General features: G+C 47.5%; 1 long non-coding RNA gene across 4 annotated transcripts in view; it reads right to left on the reverse strand.

Moving 5' to 3' along the window:
• LOC112675112 (uncharacterized) overlaps positions 1–8,587 on the reverse strand; it is a 29,964-nt gene extending 21,377 nt beyond the window's left edge. For all 4 annotated transcript variants that reach the window (XR_007413531.1, XR_004803383.2, XR_007413530.1 and 1 more), the window contains exons 1-4: positions 8,430–8,587; positions 6,918–7,007; positions 6,195–6,716; positions 820–1,024 (exon numbers count right to left, since the gene is read on the reverse strand). This is a non-coding gene — a long non-coding RNA (uncharacterized LOC112675112). The remainder of the gene's footprint in view (positions 1–819; positions 1,025–6,194; positions 6,717–6,917; positions 7,008–8,429) is intronic.
• Positions 8,588–17,924: the final 9,337 nt, after the last annotated feature.

Genomic DNA, 17,924 nt, shown 5'->3' on the forward strand with positions numbered 1-17,924 from the left:
CACTTCCTAATCATTCTATTCAAAACTCCAATCCTCTCCCACCATGACTGCCCTATCCTCCCCCTGCTTTAATTTCTCCAGGACACTTAACTCCTTCTGCACACCTGCTGGACTGGAGGCGTACTGCCCCACAACACACTGCCTGCCCCATGTCATCATTCATTTTGGTCACTGCTTGGTTTCCCATTGCATGGGTGTCTCATGATTTATTTAATCAGTCCCCTTTAGAAGATCACTTAGGATTGTGGGGGAGGGGTTTTGTCATTACGAACGATCCTGCAATTACCATATTACCATCTTTATTAATAATAATAGTGCCTATCGAGGCCAAGTTTATGGGAGACAACCTTGGTTTCTGGTCTGAGCATTAGAATCACCAGCTGCCCACGTGATGCCAGAATGAGGAAGAACAGCCTGTCCACAGCCCTTGCCTTGCTGTAGACGCTGTGGTCTAGATTCCCACTTTCTGTGGTGTGGTGTTCACCCCAGCTTCCCTGATTTCTTCCCAGTGTGCTGTAGGGAGGTCGATGTTCATCTGGTCAGGGCATGATGGTGTGTGCAGACAGCTGGGTAACAACCCAAGAGACTGAAACTACAGGTCATCCTGCAACCCTACCTGGTAGACATCTGGGAAAGAATGGGGGAGAGGATCAATTTGAGGTTCAGTAACCCCAGTGTTTAGTGAAGAGAGGAAAATTCACCTGCCAAAGTCTTGGGAGGGGGGGAACCAGAAATGGCCTTACATCATTTCAGCTAACACAGGTCCTGTGCAAAGGAATCTAGAATATTGTGGCTTTTAGAAGAGTAGTCACTACTTACATTATATTACAAAGCATCCCTGGCTGGGGCTGGGCCTGGGGCAGTGCCTGTCTTCAAATCCACGGATATTGCTGCAGGAAAGGGATGTCTATTCACAGTCAATGGGGCCAATGGAAACCAAGAACAGCCTTACATCATTTCAGCTCAGGTTTTGCTGCCAAGTAAACTACAGCAAGATTTCTGCTTTCAAGTCTGGTTCTTTCTTCTGGCATAGAAAGAGCCACCAGATGTGCCATCGGAGAGAAGACATGCATTAGAACATGGGAGTATTAGTGTAAGTCTTTTGTTTTGTTTTGTTTTGTTTTTTGTTTTTAATTTTTTTATTGAAGTTTGATTTGCCAACATATATTATAACATCCCGTCAAGTGCCCTCCTCAGTGCCCATTCCTCCACCCGCCTCCCTTCCACTACTCCTTGTTCATTTCCAGAGTTAGGAGTCTCTCATGTTTTGTCATCCTCTCTAATTTTTCCCACTCGTTTTCTCTCCATTCCGCTATAATCCTTTTCACTATTTCTTATATTCCCCATACAAGTGAAACCATATAATGATCGTCCCTCTCCGATTGACTTACTTCACTCAGCATAATACCCTCCAGTTCCATCTACATTGAAGCAAATGGTGGGTATTCATCGTTTCTTTTCTTTTTTATTCTTTTTTTTATAAATTTATTTTTTATTGGTGTTCAATTTGCCAACATATAGAATAACACCCAGTGCTCATCCATCCCATCAAGTGCCCCCCTCAGTGCCCATCACCCAGTCAACCCCACCCCCTGCCCACCTCCCCTTCCACCACCCCTTAATTCAAACCGTGTTACAACCTCTCATCATCTAACTTTCCTTAGTTTCATTTTCCTCCTAAAAAAACACAAAAGCAAAAAACCCAAATCACTCTGTTTGAGCCCCAAACATACCCCAGTCTCCTGTTGCCCACCCATGACCCACCTTCAGGGCTTTGGTTGGGGAGGAATGTGAGGCTTTGGCCTCAGATCTCTCCTGAGAAACTGTTGCCACGGACAATGGAGCCGAGTGTGGAGAGGGGATGGACAATCTATTTTGCTGCCTCCTGCACATTACACAGGGACACCTCCAGGCTCTCCCCTGAGCCAGGTTGTGGTGAGGTGAGTGTCCTAGCACATAAGGGCGACTATGGCAAAAAAATACTATAAACTGGCTCACTTGAAAAGCACATTTTTTTCTCACAGTTCTGGAGGCTCAAGATCTTGAAGTTCAAGATCAAGGTGTCAGCAGATCTGGTGCCCATTTCCTCATTCATAGATCTGAATGTTTGTGTTCCCCACCCGTCCCCCAAATCACGTGTTAGACACCTGATGCCCAGTGTGTTACAACAAGTCTGCAGCCTGGAAGAGGGCCCCCGCCTGCCCATGCTGTCGCCCCAGCCTCAAAACTCCAGCCTCCAGAGAGAGAAATTCTGATGGTTTGTAAGACATCCAGTCTGCAGTATTTTGTTATAGCAGCGCAAAGGAACCAAACAGGTGGCCACCTTCCCACTTTTCCCTCACATGGCAGGAGGGGCGAGGGAGCTGTATGTGATCTCTTTGCTGAGGGCACTAATCCCATTCAGCAGGGCTCTACCCTCACAATCTGATCACTTCTCAAATGTCCTACCTCCAGGTGCCATCCTCTTGGGGGTAGGCTTCAAAACATAAACTTGGGGGATGGTGACAGACACACACGTTCAGATCATAGCAGTAAACAAGGAGGATTTTTATTTCTCATGTGCTCCAAGCAGTTATTTTGCTTTTTCTGTTCTTGGTCTAAAATGCAAGGGACTCAGGACTCTGCCTGGTGGGACATCCCTTGACATTTTCTTGTGGCAAGGGCTGCAGGTGGATTGCTTCTTCATAGATTACAATGCTTCTGGGTTCAAATCCTGCTCTACTACCCACTAAGATGTCTCCATTCCCTGTAGGTAATATGGGGAAAATAACAGCTGCTACTTTGCATTATTCCATCTTCTAAGACATGTAAAATGAATGGTGTAATTCTTGGCCTTAGGATGACACCACCCACCCCCTGAAAATATCAGTGTTAGTTTTCTCACTTCTTTAATTCTGGATGTGAGCAAACAGGAAGCATATCCAGCTAGTTCACTTCTACTTTTGTTTAGCCACTTCTTGTCATGCTATTTTTTAAAAATTGGTTTTAAAAAACCACAACCAGGGGCACCTGGGTGGCTTAGTGGTTGAGCGTCTGCCTTTGGCTCAGGTCATGATCCCAGGGTCCTGGGATGGAGCCCACATCGGGCTCGCTGCATGGAGCCTGCTTCTCCCTCTGCCTATGTCTCTGCCCCTCTCTCTGTGTGTCTCATGAATAAACAAATAAAATCTTTAAAAGGAAAAAAAAAACTATAGCGAGTTAGGACAAGATATACTCAAAACTAATATGGCTTCAAAACTAATACTCCATCCCCCAAATACCTTAGTAAGGAAGCCATACTCCTGAGAAAGTCTACTGGATACAACCCACCCAATTTTTGTTTGAGAAAGTCTTTATTTCTCTTTCATTTTGAAGGGTAATTTCACAGGGTAAAAAATTCTAGGTTGTTTTTTCTCTCTTTCTCAAAACTTCAAATAATACACTCCATTTTCTTCCTGCTTGCATGATTTCTGAGGAAAAGTCAGATGTAATTCTTATCTTTGGTCCTCTAGGTGATCTGGTTTTTCCTCTGGCGGTCTTCAAGATATTTCCCTTTATATTTGGTTTTCTGAGGTTTGAATATGACTTGCCCAGCAGTGTGGTTTTTATTTTATTTTGTTTTATTTTGCTTTTGGTATTTTTCCTCCCTAATGTTCTCTGAGCATTGGTGGTTTATCTGCTGACACTAATTGGAGAAATTCTCAGTTGTAATTGCTGCAAATATTTCTTCTGTTCCTTTCTCTCTTTCTCCTCCTTCTGGTATTCTTATTGTGTGTGTGTACCTTTTGTGTTGTCCCATAGTCCTTGGATAGTTTCTTCTGTGTTTTCAGTCCTTTTTCTCTTTGCTTTTCAGTCTGGAAGTTTCTGTCATCAAATCCTCAAGCTCAGAGATTCTTCCCTCTGCTGGTTCCACTCTACAAATGAGTCCATCAAAAGAATTCATTTCTGTTACTATGTTTCTGACCTATGGCATTTCTTCTTGAAATTTTCTTAGTTTTCGTCTTCCTGCTTACATTATCCAACTTTCTTGCACATTGCCTACTTTTCCCATTTAAAACCTTTTAGCATATTAACCATAGTTTCAAAAAATTTCTGGTCTGGTAATTCCAACATCCCTGCAGTATGTGACTCTCATTCTGATGCTTGTTCAATCTCTTCAAATTTCGTTTTTTTTTTTGCCTTGAAGTGTGCCTTGTAGTTTTGTGTAGCCAGGCAGGCATGATGTACTGGGTACAAGGACCTGCTGTAAAAAGACCTTTAGTTACATGGGTACGGAGAAGGGGAAATGCTCTCCAGTCCTACAATGGAGTCTCAGTCTTTTGATGAGCCTATGCCCCTCATCTTTATTACTGCCTCCTCTTAGGTGGGATAGCATGGCTGGAGAGGGCTGGAGTTGGGCATTGACTTCCCCCAGGGTGCTTAGGCTCTGATAAAACGCCAGCAGGTTAGGCTCTGGGTAACTAGTTTCTCTAGGGGGTAAGACTTTGGGGAAGAACAGAATGCTCTATATTTCAGAATGGTTCCTTTTCCCCTCCCCCTGCTGGCAGCAGGAGGGTGTTTTTCTTTGATCTTCACTGTGAGTATCTGGTAGGTATCTAGGAGGTAAAACACACAGAAGTGTGGCACTCCCTCATCGTGGGTCCTCCTGGACTTTTTATCTCTCAGGTTTGGCCACCCTGAGCCTCCAGAAATTCGCCAGTTCCGGTTTAGGTTCTCCTACCTCTGCACTGGTTTCCATAGAGGTTTCTGCTCATGGATATTTGCTCTGATAAGTTGTGATTCTCTGTAGGAGACTATTTATCTCCAACCTTGGGGGCAGTGCTTTCCTGGGCAAGCTCACTTTTGTGATGAATCTAAGAAGAGATGCTGATTTTTCAGTTAATTCAGCATTTTACTTGTTAGAATAAAGACATCTGAGCTCCTTACATGCTGGACTGGAAACTGGAAGTGGCTTGTCTTGCCCTAACAACATCTTCTTGCTAAATGTGTATCCACATGTCCCATGTTTCTAGCAAAGACGTGAGAGAGCTGTTGCAGCCGTCCTCGGTAGACCCACTGGGCTCGTTCGGTGTCTCCAGGTGGTTTCCAAGCCAGGGGGCGCACCCTGGGGAGTGCCAGACTCTCCACAGGGGCCTGTGAAAGAACATCTGAACTCATATTTATTTTTAATTTTACTTTTTTAATTTCTCTTTTTGTAGGTTTTACAGTGTACATAAGAGATATGTGTAGAAACACTCATGTATACCTTTTTTTTTTTTTAAGATTCTATTTATTTATTCATGAGAGACACACACACAGAGAGAGAGAGAGAGAGAGAGGCAGAGGGAGAAGCAGGCTCCATGCAGGGAGCCCAACGTGGGACTCGATCCCGGGTGTCCAGGATCACACCCCGGGCTGAAGGCAGCGCCAAATCGCTGCGCCACAGGGGCTGCCCTCATGAATACCTTCTAAATAAATGATGGGGAGACCTGCTCAGACATTTTGAATAATAAGATTGGTGTTCAAAATAAAATGGGGACCACTGTCTTAAAGATTGACCAAGTAACATATCTTACTGGCTAAAATAGTACATTTGGGGATGCCTGGGTGGCCTAGTGGTTGAGCGTCTTTGGCTTAGGTTGTGATCCTGGAGTCCTGGGAGTGAGTCCCACATCGGGCTCCCTGCATGGAGCCTGCCTCTCCTTCTGCCTCTCTCTCGGTGTATCTCATGAATAAATAAATACAATCTTTAAAAAAATAGTACATTTGTTTCCTTCTAAAACAGTGATCATTTTTCCCCTCTCTTGATAAGAGATTTACCCAAATATACATGTTCTGTCTTGTTTTGTTTTAATGAAGCTCTCAGATCTTTGGAATAGTATTGCATTGATCTCTTAATGTTTCATGCTCATTCCTTAAATTAAAAAAAAAAAAAGTATTTTTTTCTCTGTACTTTCTCTCCACTGTAAAAGTTTCCATGCTGGCTAATGGAGTAAAGCCAATTTAGTCTTGCCAGGAGGGAGGATCAAGATTGTTGATCTCCAGTTTAGCAAACAGTGTCCCTTTTACTTATTTTTCTTTTTTATTGGAGCAGTGGGAAGGAGGGGATAGTGGTCAGTGTTTACACTCTCTGGGCCCCTCAGGAAGCCAACAGGTGCTTCTGTGGTCCTGTACTCTGGAGTGGCTTCCAAAACACAGCCATTGAACTTGTTCCCAAAGAGAGGACAAAAAGTTACCTGTTGGGCCATCTGGGTGGCTCAGTGGTTGAGCGTCTGCCTTTGGCTCAGGTTGTGATCCTGGGGTCCTGGGATCCAGTCCTGCATCAGGCTCCATGCAGGGAGCCTGCTTCTCCCTCTTCCTGTGTCTCTGCCTCTCTCTCAGTGTCTCTCATGAATAAGTAAATACAATATTAAAAAAAAAAAAAAAGGTCACCTGTTGTCTCTTGCACCTGAGCATTTCAGATATGGATGCTCTGGCATCACTGTATAATTACGGAAGTGATGGCAAAGTTCAATGGAAGGCCTTGAAAACCTGGCGAAAATTAAATACTTCCATTTTCCTCCCAAACACAGGGTGACACTAGCATTCGGTTTGGTTCAGATTCAGGGTTGTAAGTCAGCAAAATTCTGGGGGTGACAGTACATCACCTGCCATGGTGGGTGGTCCCAGCATCTGGTGGTGGTTTGAAGCAGGCACCTGTTGTGATGTACGGCCAGCACCAACTTTATAAATGAGGTAGTGAGGATAGCTCTTCCTGCCTTGGTGGTGTTGTAAAGTCAAATGAGATCAAGTACAAATGAAGAACTTGGAAATCCCTGGGCCCCACACATGCAGGAAGACCCATCTGCTATCCGGGTGGCCGTGTGGGCTCATCTCCATCAGCACCCCCTCCCAGCCCATCCAGATACCCCCAGGTACCCAGAGACACCTTGTGTCTGTGGTTCCACCAGCAGAATTACCTTCCTCTATCCACGCACCAATATGCACCTGTTCATGGCCTGCTCATCACCAGTAACTGCCACATTCAAAAAGTATTTGAGTGATGACTCCTAGAGACAGATTTTCAATTTAATTGAAAATCTAGGAATTTAAATTAACTTCAATTTTTCTAAAACTGTAAATTCTGGCCAGGTGTTGGGAGGCCAGTTAGAGATATGTAAGGATAGAAAGCCACTTGGGTACCCTTTAAGCCATTGGTTTTCAACCCTGGCTGCACATTAGCACCACCTGAGAAGATTTTAAACTTCATGATGCCACATGGGTACCTCTGCCCAGGGCCATGCTATGATTTTCAAGGTCCTTTTCCTCTAAAAATATACTGAAATCATATTTTATTGCTGCATTGGTATAAAGACAAATATATTAATATTACATATTAAAACCTTTTCTTTGTACTAAAAGCTAATTTCTTCTTCTGATTCTAAACCAAATAAAAACACTTTGTGTACCCCGAGCACTGTGCCTCATGGGTGAGTCATCCCTGCCAAGAAGGGCTAAATCAGAATATCTTGGGTAGAACAGAGGCCTCAGTGTTTTCTAAAGGTCCCCAAGCCATTCCAGTGAATAGCAGAAGTAGACACCTGCTTCCAACCATCCAAGAAGGAATGCCTACTTGACTGGACTGGTGAAAAATAAAGAGGTCAACTTTCTCTCATCCTAGTGGCTGAAGGTTAGCCAAGGTCAGCCTGAAGCCACCCTGCCTGCTTCCACACCCTGAAGTTTTGGCAGGAAAAAGCATCCCTTACTCCTTTATCATCATGCCTCCAGGATTCTGACACTTACCTGCCTGATAAGACACCCCTGAATCTCAGAGCTGAAAGAACTGAAAGATCTATACACCCATCTCCTTTCTAGATGCAGAAACGACCGTTGCTGAAGTACCTGGTCCAAGGTCATGGAAATGGCTGAAGCCAGAACGTGCCCTGAGCCCTGTTTCCACATTTCACTCTATGTTGCAACGCTTCAAGAAGGAACTCATGGGCCCCAAAGGGCAGAACCAGAGAAGTGTCTTGAGGGCATAATTTGCTAGGTCCTTCCACATGCTCCTGAGCAGGCCCAGTCATGATCCCATGAGGTGCCAGACCCTTTCTGGGGTGGCATTACCTACAGCTCACCTGAGAATAGAATGAAGGCACCAGACATTACACCAGAAACCTTATTATGGACACAGGCCCACCATGTTGATGCAGGGCTCAGAGAGAGAAGGAAGCAAAGGTCATAACAAGAAGTTGCACGAGTTCCAAGAGATGGGACAGTGGTTTGAGCTGCTTTCACATTCACTGACATTCTCGGAGCCATATGTTTTCCCTTCCTTGCTTCCTTCCTCCACTCCTCCCTTCCTTTCTCCTCTGCACCTATCCTCCCTCCCCTTCTTCCTTATTTCCTTCCATCAACAAACAATTGTTGGGAACCTACTCCTAAATACATGGGATACTGTAGAATGCATCGAAGAAAGAAGAATGGGCCCCTACCAAACTTCTTGGATTCACAGCCTGGGGGAGAAAGGCAGGCACATAGGTAAGTCACAGAACATAATCCATGGGTCAGGTAAACGGGAGCATGAAATAGAGGCCATATTCCTGTGCCCAGGGCTTCCCGGAGCTGGTGTCTCACAAAGGATGCCATCTGAGCTGAGTTTTAAAGAAGGTTCCTTGGTTGTCATGGAGATGGGGTTGTTTCATGAAAGCGCACAGAGCGTGGAACTGGAGGGGAGTTCAAGGGTTCTCCAGTGCTATTTACTTAAGTGTTTTCCATTAGGAAGCAGGGCATTAATTAACTGCAAGCACCTTACTCATTTTTTGATGCTTCTTCTGCAAATGCAGCCAGAACCAGAGCTGAGCACTTGGCTAGAGAAATTCTTTTTCCCTTCTATGTGCACCTCCTGAAACCAAATTACAGCTATAGCCCTCCGAACCTGCATTTTCCAGGTTCTTCAAAACCATCAAATTAAGAAATGGAGTAGGTGCAGGGATAAGACAGAGATAGAAATAGTGCCTAAGACAGGGAAGAAAAGCGTTGTGAGGGATAAAGCTTCCAAGTTAATGAGCAATTGATATTTCTCTGAAGGTGGTCCTTTGTAAGTGAGTAAGGTCAGCCTTACTCACACGGAACTCTCAGAACCCATTCTTCTTTGCTGGTTATCACGGGTCTCACCAAAGCTATGCCTAACCAAGCACAGCATAGAGCAACAGCTTTTAAAACGGGTTTTATTTTGCATGATTATTTTTAGCTATTGCATAGAAAAAGATTGAAAAGAAATATATCCAAACATTAATAGGGTTTGTGCTTGAGTGATGGGATTTTTATGGCTTCTTTTTCTTCTCTCATAGACTTTTTTAACTTTTTTATTTTGAATTAATTACAGACTCACAGCAGGTTGGAAAAACAGTGCAGAAAGATCCTGTGTGTTCATCACCCAGCTTCCCCCAGTGGTTACATCTATGTAATTATAATACACTCATTGAAACCAGAAAGTTGACCTTGGGATATGATTAACTTGACTACAGACTTTATTCAGATTTCACTAGTTTTTATATACACCCGTGTGTGTGTTTGTGTGTGTGTGTATCTGTAGTATGTATGTATGTTGGGGGGGGCTCTGTGCAAATTTATCAGATATATAGGTTTGTGTTTTCATATTTTGAAAAACTTTTTGTAATAATAATGTATTTGTCTTATTATAAAGAGAATGCTTTACTCTTAAATTCTTTTCTGGGAATCTCTCCCAGAAATTTCTTCCGGGGGGGGGGGGGGCGGAATTCTAAATATATAAATTGCTACACGCAAAATTATTTATTGTGAAATTACTTATGATATAAACAAACCTTAAGTCACTCAAGGGTCCAACTAGAAATAATTGAAGTAAATTAGCTACAGTGATGGACCATAGTGCAGATCTATGCATTGTTCATAACAAAAGGTTGTGATAACATAGGAAAATATTTATGACCAAGTTAAGTGAGAACCCAGCTACCAAACTGTGCAAGTGTGGGATGTGACTACGTACAGAGATCAGTGCACTGGGTTAGGGGCTGGGGGAGGTGGGAACAAGAGGCAAACATACCCAAACTCTTCTCTTAATTTTTCCTTATTTCCTCAAATTTCCTTATTGAGGATGTCTCGAATTTTAAAATGCATTGTTTGGTGGTTGTATTAAAATATACAATCTAGGGCACCTGGATGGTTGAGCGTCTGTTTTTGGCTCAGGTTGTGATCCCGGGGTCCTCAGATTGAGTCCCTCATCGGGCTCCCTGTGGGGAGCCTGCTTCTCCCTCTGCCTGTGTATCTGCCTCTCTCTGTGTGTCTCTCATGAATAGATAAATAAAATCTGAAAAAAAATATATATATACGTACATTCTGATTCAGTCAGTGAGGGATCAGAGTAGCAAGTAGGGGAGGCCAAGAGTTTTATTTCTAGCAAGCTCCCAGGTGATCTAGATGCGGCTGTTCTGCAGGCCACACTCTTTAAACAATGGATTGTTGCAAGTGGACCTTTAGAAATAACAAGGTGCTTCTTACATTTAAAACTGGCCTCAAATGCCAAAGCACAATCCCCCTCCCCCAATCCAATAAAGTCCCCTCCCTTTACCAATTCCATTTAGATTTTCCAAGTAACAAACAATGGAGAGTTGGCTTTGTCACACCCTAGATGGTGAGATTATTTCTTTGTTCTGAGGGATCTGGTTTACTAAAGGTGGGAGCATAGTTTCCCACTAGCTGTTAGGTGTCCTTGCTTTCCGTCCAAGGCTTGAGTTTTTTTGATTCTTTGCTTTCCTTGGGAGACCGTATTCTGCTCCCTTATCATCATGGTGCCTAAAAACAGGTATCTACCTAGAACCTCACAAAAGAGGGAAAAGCATGGTTTGGCGGGCACTCCTCAGACACGTAACCCTTGTGCTCCACACCACCTGCTTATTTAAGAAAAGTAATGTGAGGAACATAGACTCCCTTTATCTCTTGGCAGCCTCAACTGTGAAGCACTTTATTTTTCCTTTAATCTTTCAGCAGGGGCTGTTTCTGCTCTAAGTGTTGCCAAATTAGATTACAGCACAAACATTTCTATTTTTAGAACACCACAAAGTCTTCCATGTGAGTCAATGAAGCAGTATATAAAAACTTTTATTTAATTTGTCATTTACAGATTTCAGTGCTCTTCTGTAATTACTTGACTTTTGTAACATTATTTCTTATTAAAAGTCATGTGTGTTCTAAGTAAAATATATGGACTTTTTACCATGTAAAATTAAGAAAATTAATTCTTCCGTAAGCTTACGTCTTTTTTTTGTTAAGCTGTTATCATATGTCTCTCTTTTTTGTTAAGCTGTTATCATACCATGTTGGCAGTTTTGTAATATCTACTTTAGCTTACTTGATCCTCAGAGTGGCCTTGGGGGGAGGCAGAGAAGATATTATTAACTCCAGGTCATTGGAATTGGCTCAACCATGGTAACATTCCATGATGGCTCCTGTCAGTCCTAGAAACTCTTCTTTCTAGAGCCTAGTCCAGAACCTCTATGGGGACACTCCGGGGTGATGGCCAATTATTGTCTAAATTGTGCTACAAATACATAAGGATAAAATAGATTAATGGAGGAGAAGGGAGAAATTATTCCTAAACATTAATTGGATGAAATAGAATTTATGGAGAGCTCTCATCTTTAAAGAGGTGACTGCTGTCACCTGCATTTCATTTTCATCCAGACTGGAAAATGACACTAGTCGGAAGTGTGTTAAAAACAAATCTCCAATAAACACATTGTGGTGTGTGTACACAGTGGAATACTATAGTCTAATGAGAACAAATGTTCTAGAAGTACAGACAGCACGATGAATTAGTACATTCATAAACATAGCATTGTGTGAAAAAAGCGAAGCACAAAAGAATGCATTTATGTAAAGTGCAAAAATAGGTGAAACAAAGCTGTGGTCTTAGAGGTCAGGAGAGGGGTTACCACTGGGGCCTGTGACCAGATGGGACATAGGCAGGATTCTGGAAGCACTGGTAACATTTTGCTGCTGCTTCTTCTTCTTCTTCTTCTTCTTCTTCTTCTTCTTGGCTATGGGAAACTTTGCTTTTTAACCATGTTATTGAGGCAAGATTGACGTACAAAAAGCTGTACATATTTAATATATACAACCCGATGATCTTCGAGATAAGTATACACCTGTGAGGCTATAAACCACCGCAATCCATGCCTTAAACATATCCATCACCTCCAAGATTTTTCCAGTCCCCTTTGTGTGTATGTACACATGATAAGAATACATAAGATCTACCCACTCAGTAAATGCTTACATATTCAAAACACTATTATTAACTATAGGCACTGTGTTGTACAGTAGACGTCTACAACTTTTTTGTTTTGTACACCTGAGACTTTGTACCCTTTGATTAACACCTCACCACATCCCCCCAACCCAGCCCCTGGCAACCACCTTTCTACGTCTGACTTTTTTAGATTTCATGACCATGTAGTATTTGTCTCTCTGAGTCTGGTTTATTCCACTTAGAATAATGTTTCCCAGGTTCATTCATGTTGAAGCAAAAGGCTGAATTTCCTTTTCTTTTTTTAAAGCTGAATAATATTCAGTGTACTATATTATTACATTTTCTTTGTCCATTCATCCATCGATACTTAGGTTGCTTCCATGTCCTGGTTGTTGTGAATAATGCTGCCGTGAACAAGGGGGTGAGATATCTCTTGAGATCCTGATTTTGATTCCTTTGAATAAATACTCAGAAGTGGGATTACTGATCATATAGTATTTCTATTCTCAATATTCTGAGGAAGCTTCATACTGTTTTCTGCAGTGCCTGTATCAGTTTACATTCCCACTAACAATATACAAGGATTTCCTTTTCTCCACATCCTCACTGACACTTAACTTTTTTTTTTTTTTAATAATTGCCATCCTAACTGATGAGAACTGGAAATTCCTTATTGTGGTTTAGGTTTATTTGTATTGCCCTATTGATGAGTGATGCTGAATACCTTTCCATATACCTGTTGGCAATTTGTATGTCTTCTTGGATAAATATCTGTTAAGTTTCTTCAGTCATTTTTACAATTTGGTTATTTGGAATTTTTTGTTATTGAGTTGTGGGGGGTTCCCTATATATTTTGATTTATGGCCTCCAAATATTCTCCCCCATTCTGTAGGTTATATTGCATTTTGTTGATTTTTTTCCCCTGCACAGAACCTTTTTAGTTTGATGCAGTTCCACTTCTCTATTTTTGCTTTTGTTGCCTGTGTTTTGGTGTCATATCTAAGAAATTGCTACCAAAACCAATGTCAAGGAGCTTTTTCCCTATGTTTTCATATTAGAGTTTTATGGTTCCAGGTCTTACATTAAGTCATTAATCCATTTTGAGTCCATTTGTGGTATGAAATAAGATATTAAATAAGGCTATAATTCCATTCTTTGGTATATGGGTTTTTCAAATAATTTCCCAAACACCACTTATTGAGGAGACTACCTTTTCCCCATTGTGTATTTTTGGTACCTGTGACCTTTGTTATCAGTTGAGCAAAGACATTGAGACTAAAGAGAATTGCAAAGAATCTGTGTAATATTGTTTCATGATATGGAAGAGATTTAATAAAGGAAAATGTTGTTTAATTAAAATGTGACTTTTTAAAATATTTTATTTATTTATTCAGGAGAGACAGAGAGAGAGAGAGGCAGAGACACAGGCAGAGAAAGAAGCAGGCCCCATATAGGGAGCTGACGTGGGACTGGATCCCGGGTCTCCAGGACTACGCCCTGGGCCGAAGGCAGGCGCCAAACCGCTGAGCCATCCAGGGATCCCCAAAATGCGACTTTTTGATATTTCTCATTATCCAGTTAATTGACAACGTATGATGAGACTCCTGACTATGTCCACCATGTTGCTAGAAATTCACAGATTCAAATAAGCCATCAACCTTCCTGTGGGATTTTCCTTTATGGGCAAATGGCAGCTCCTTAGATGTGGGCTGGCACAGTTTGTCTCTTGATCTGAATAAACACTGGTGTGTTTTGGAAATCCTTTGAGCTGCATACACTTACCATAAGCACATATTTCTGTGTATTCCATGTCACCAAAGAGTTTTTAAAAGCCTGTTGCCAGGGGATGCCTGGGTGGTGCAGCGGTTTAGCGCTGCCTTCAGCCCAGGGCGTGATCCCGGAGTTCAAGGATCAAGTCCCGCAACCAGCTCCCTGCATGGAGCCTGCTTCTCCCTCTGCCTGTGTCTCTGCCTCTTTCTCTCTCTCTCTCTTTCTCTCTCTCTGTGTGTGTCTCTCATTAATAAATAAAATTAAAAAAAAAATAAAATAGAAGCCTGTTGCCAGCACTGGAGCTGGGGGGACTGGAGCTGGGGGTGGTGGGCCGCCTCTGTCTCTGGGGCTCCCCCTCCCACTGGCCAGGCCAAGGCCACCGGGTTCTCCCCGGGAACTGCAGAGGGCCTTGGGGGCCACACGCCTCTGCCAACCCTGCAGGATGGCAGCCGGGCCAGTTCATCTCTCGGAGCCCTGGTCGTTGGGCCGCTGATGGGGGCGGAGGCTGAACCACATCTCGCCCTCCTACTGGCCTGCCTGGCCTCAGAAGGGCAACGAAGGCCGTTCCTCGGAGACCCCTGTGGCCGTCCTAAGCCCGTCCGCCCGCGGGACCCAGAGAACCTGCCCCATGGCTTGGCTCCTGAGTTTGCAGGCCCGGGCCTTCTCCTTTCGTTCCTCCCCTTTCAGCGCCAACAGAGCCAGGGATCTGGCTTCCCCGAGGCGCAGCCCTGGGCCCGGGGAGCTCTGGTCGTCCCGGCCACGGGAGGCCGCGCCCGCCTTCAGGTTTGGTCCAGCTCGGCCAAGCGCTCCGGCCCGCTAACCCCATCGGCCAAGCGCTCCGGCCCGCGCTAAGCCCAGCCAGGCCAAGCGCTCCGGCCCCGCTAACCCCAGCCCGGCCAAGCGATCCGGCCCCGCTAACCCCAGCCCGGCCAAGCGATCCGGCCCCGCTAACCCCATCAGCCAAGCGCTCCGGCCCCCATGACCCCATCGGCCAAGCGCTCCGGCCCCCATGACCCCATCGGCCAAGCGCTCCGGCCCCCATGACCCAATCGGCCAAGCGCTCCGGCCCCGCTAACCCAAGCCCAGCCAAGCGCTCCGTCCCCTGCCTACCCCATCGGCCAAGCGCTTTGGCCCCCGCTAACCCCAGCCCTGCCAAGCGCTCCGGCTCCCGCTAACCCCATCAGCCAAGCGCTCCGGCCCCCATGACCCCATCGGCCAAGCGCTCCAGCCCCCATGACCCCATCCGCCAAGCGCTCCGGCCCCGCTAACCCCAGCCCGGCCAAGCGCTCCGTCCCCTGCCTACCCCATCGGCCAAGCGCTTCGGCCCCCGCTAACCCCAGCCCGGCCAAGCGCTCCGGCCCCGCAAACCCCATCGGCCAAGCGCTCCGGCCCCGCAAACCCATCGGCCAAGCGCTCCAGCCCCGCTAACCCCAGCTCACCCAAGCGCTCCCGCCCCGCTAACCGCATCGGCCAAGAGCTCCGGCCCCGCTAACCCCAGCCCGGCGAAGCGCTCCGGCTCCCGCTAACCCCAGCCCGGCCAAGCACTCCGGCCCCGCTAACCCCAACGGCCAAGCGCTCCAGCCCCGCTAACCCCATCGGCCAAGCGCTCCAGACCCGCTATCCCAAGCCCGGCCAAGCGCTCCGGCCCCGCTAACCCCATCGGCCAAGCGCTCCGGCCCCGCTAACCCCATCGGCCAAGCGCTCCGGCCCCCATGACCCCATCGGCCAAGCGCTCCAGCCCCGTTAACCCCATCGGCCAAGAGCTACGGCCCTGCTAACCCCAGCTCGGCCAAGCACTCCGGCCCCGCTAACCCCAGCCCGGCCAAGCGCTCCGGCCCCACTAAACCCAGCCTGGCCAAGCGCTCCGGCCCCCGCTAACCCCATCGGCCAAGCGCTCCGGCCCCGCTAACCCCATTGGCCAAGCGCTCCGGCTCCCGCTAACCCAATCGGCCAAGCACTCCGGCTCCCGCTAACACATCGGCCAAGCACTCCGGCCCCGCTTACCCCAGCCCGGCCAAGCGCTCCGACTCCCGCTAACCCCATCGGCCAAGCGCTCCGGCCCCGCTATCCCCAGCTTGGCCAAGCGCTTTGGCCCTAATAACCCCATCGGCCAAGCGCTCCGGCCCCGCTAACCCCATCGGCCAAGCGCTCCGGCCCCGCTAACCCCATCGGCCAACCACTCCGGCCCCGCTAACCCATCGGCCAACCACTCCGGCTCCCGCTAACCCATCGGCCAAGCGCTCTGGCCCCGCTAACCCCATCGGCCAAGCGCTCCGGCCCCCATGACCCCATCGGCCAAGCGCTCCAGCCCCGTTAACCCCATCGGCCAAGAGCTACGGCCCTGCTAACCCCAGCTCGGCCAAGCACTCCGGCCCCGCTAACCCCAGCCCGGCCAAGCGCTCCGGCCCCACTAAACCCAGCCTGGCCAAGCGCTCCAGCCCCCGCTAACCCCATCGGCCAAGCGCTCCGGCCCCGCTAACCCCATTGGCCAAGCGCTCCGGCTCCCGCTAACCCAATCGGCCAAGCACTCCGGCTCCCGCTAACACATCGGCCAAGCACTCCGGCCCCGCTTACCCCAGCCCGGCCAAGCGCTCCGACTCCCGCTAACCCCATCGGCCAAGCGCTCCGGCCCCGCTATCCCCAGCTTGGCCAAGCGCTTTGGCCCTAATAACCCCATCGGCCAAGCGCTCCGGCCCCGCTAACCCCATCGGCCAATCGCTCCGGCCCCGCTAACCCCAGCTCGGCCAATCGCTCCGGCCCCGCTAACCCCAGCTCGGCCAATCGCTCCGGCCCCGCTAACCCCAGCTCGGCCAAGCGCTCCGGCCCTGCTAACCCCAGCTCGGCCAAGCACTCCGGCCCCGCTAACCCCAGCCCAGCCAAGCGCTCTGGCCCCGCTAACCCCAGCCGGCCAAGCGCTCCGGCTCCCGCTATCCCCATCGGCCAAGCGCTCAGGCCCCCCAACCCCAGCTCGGCCAAGCGCTCCGGCCCCGCTAACCCCAGCTCAGCCGGGCGGTCCCTGCTGGGGGACGCATCTGGTCTCAGATTTTGCCAAGGGCTGCTCGGGGAGGGGCCAGTTGAGGTCATCGGACATGCCCTCTCTGGGAGAGAGGCCATCGGAGAGCTGCTCTGAGCCAGGGCCTTGCCTTGGGTCTTCAGCCGGTTTGAACCAGTGAGGAAGACTCAACGCGGCTCTAGTGTTTCTGTGAAAATTCTGTGAAAAGTGACAGTGGGTGCAGCCGAGCCAGACAGACCGGGGATCGAATCCTGGCTCTGCCCACGGAAAGGCCGGTGACCTGTGGCAAGTCACTCACCTCTGAGCCTGTTTCCCCAACTCTAAAATAGGGATAGGAAGCCCTACTTTGGGGTGACGAGAAGAGCTGATGTACGTAAGAGGGGCCCATGCAGAGGGCAGACGTTGGCACAGAGTGGGCAGTTCATCAATTATCCCTAGAAGACTTTTCCCCCGGGCCTTTATCCATTCAGCAAATACTTAGAAGCCAGACCCCCTGCTGGACACTGGGGGCGCAGGTGACACGACAATGGAGATAGGCCATGTCCGGCCTCCTGGAGCTTCTGGCTGTGAAGGAAACAGATCCAGTGAAGAGATAGAGAAGGAGATGTAGGGTGGGTGGGGGCCTCTGGAGCCGTGGATGTGACTCTAAGACAAAGGGTAAGTTTGTCATGTGGAGAGTTGAGGGGTGTGGAGGGAATACACGGATGACATTGGGAATAGAAAAGTGCTTGGCATTTGCGGGGAAGAGAGGAGGGCAGAGGGGCTGCAGAGGAGGGGCAGGGAGCAGAGGGGTCACAGGGTTAGGCTGGAGCCAAGTAACAGGGGAGATGGGGCCTTTGCAGGCCGTCCTGAGGAGTCTGATTTTATGTGAAGAGCAAAGGGAGGCTACTGATGGCTTTCAATGGGGCACGTGGA

This window comes from Canis lupus, chromosome 10 (genome assembly GCF_003254725.2).
Source record: "Canis lupus dingo isolate Sandy chromosome 10, ASM325472v2, whole genome shotgun sequence".
Lineage (NCBI taxonomy): Eukaryota > Metazoa > Chordata > Mammalia > Carnivora > Canidae > Canis > Canis lupus.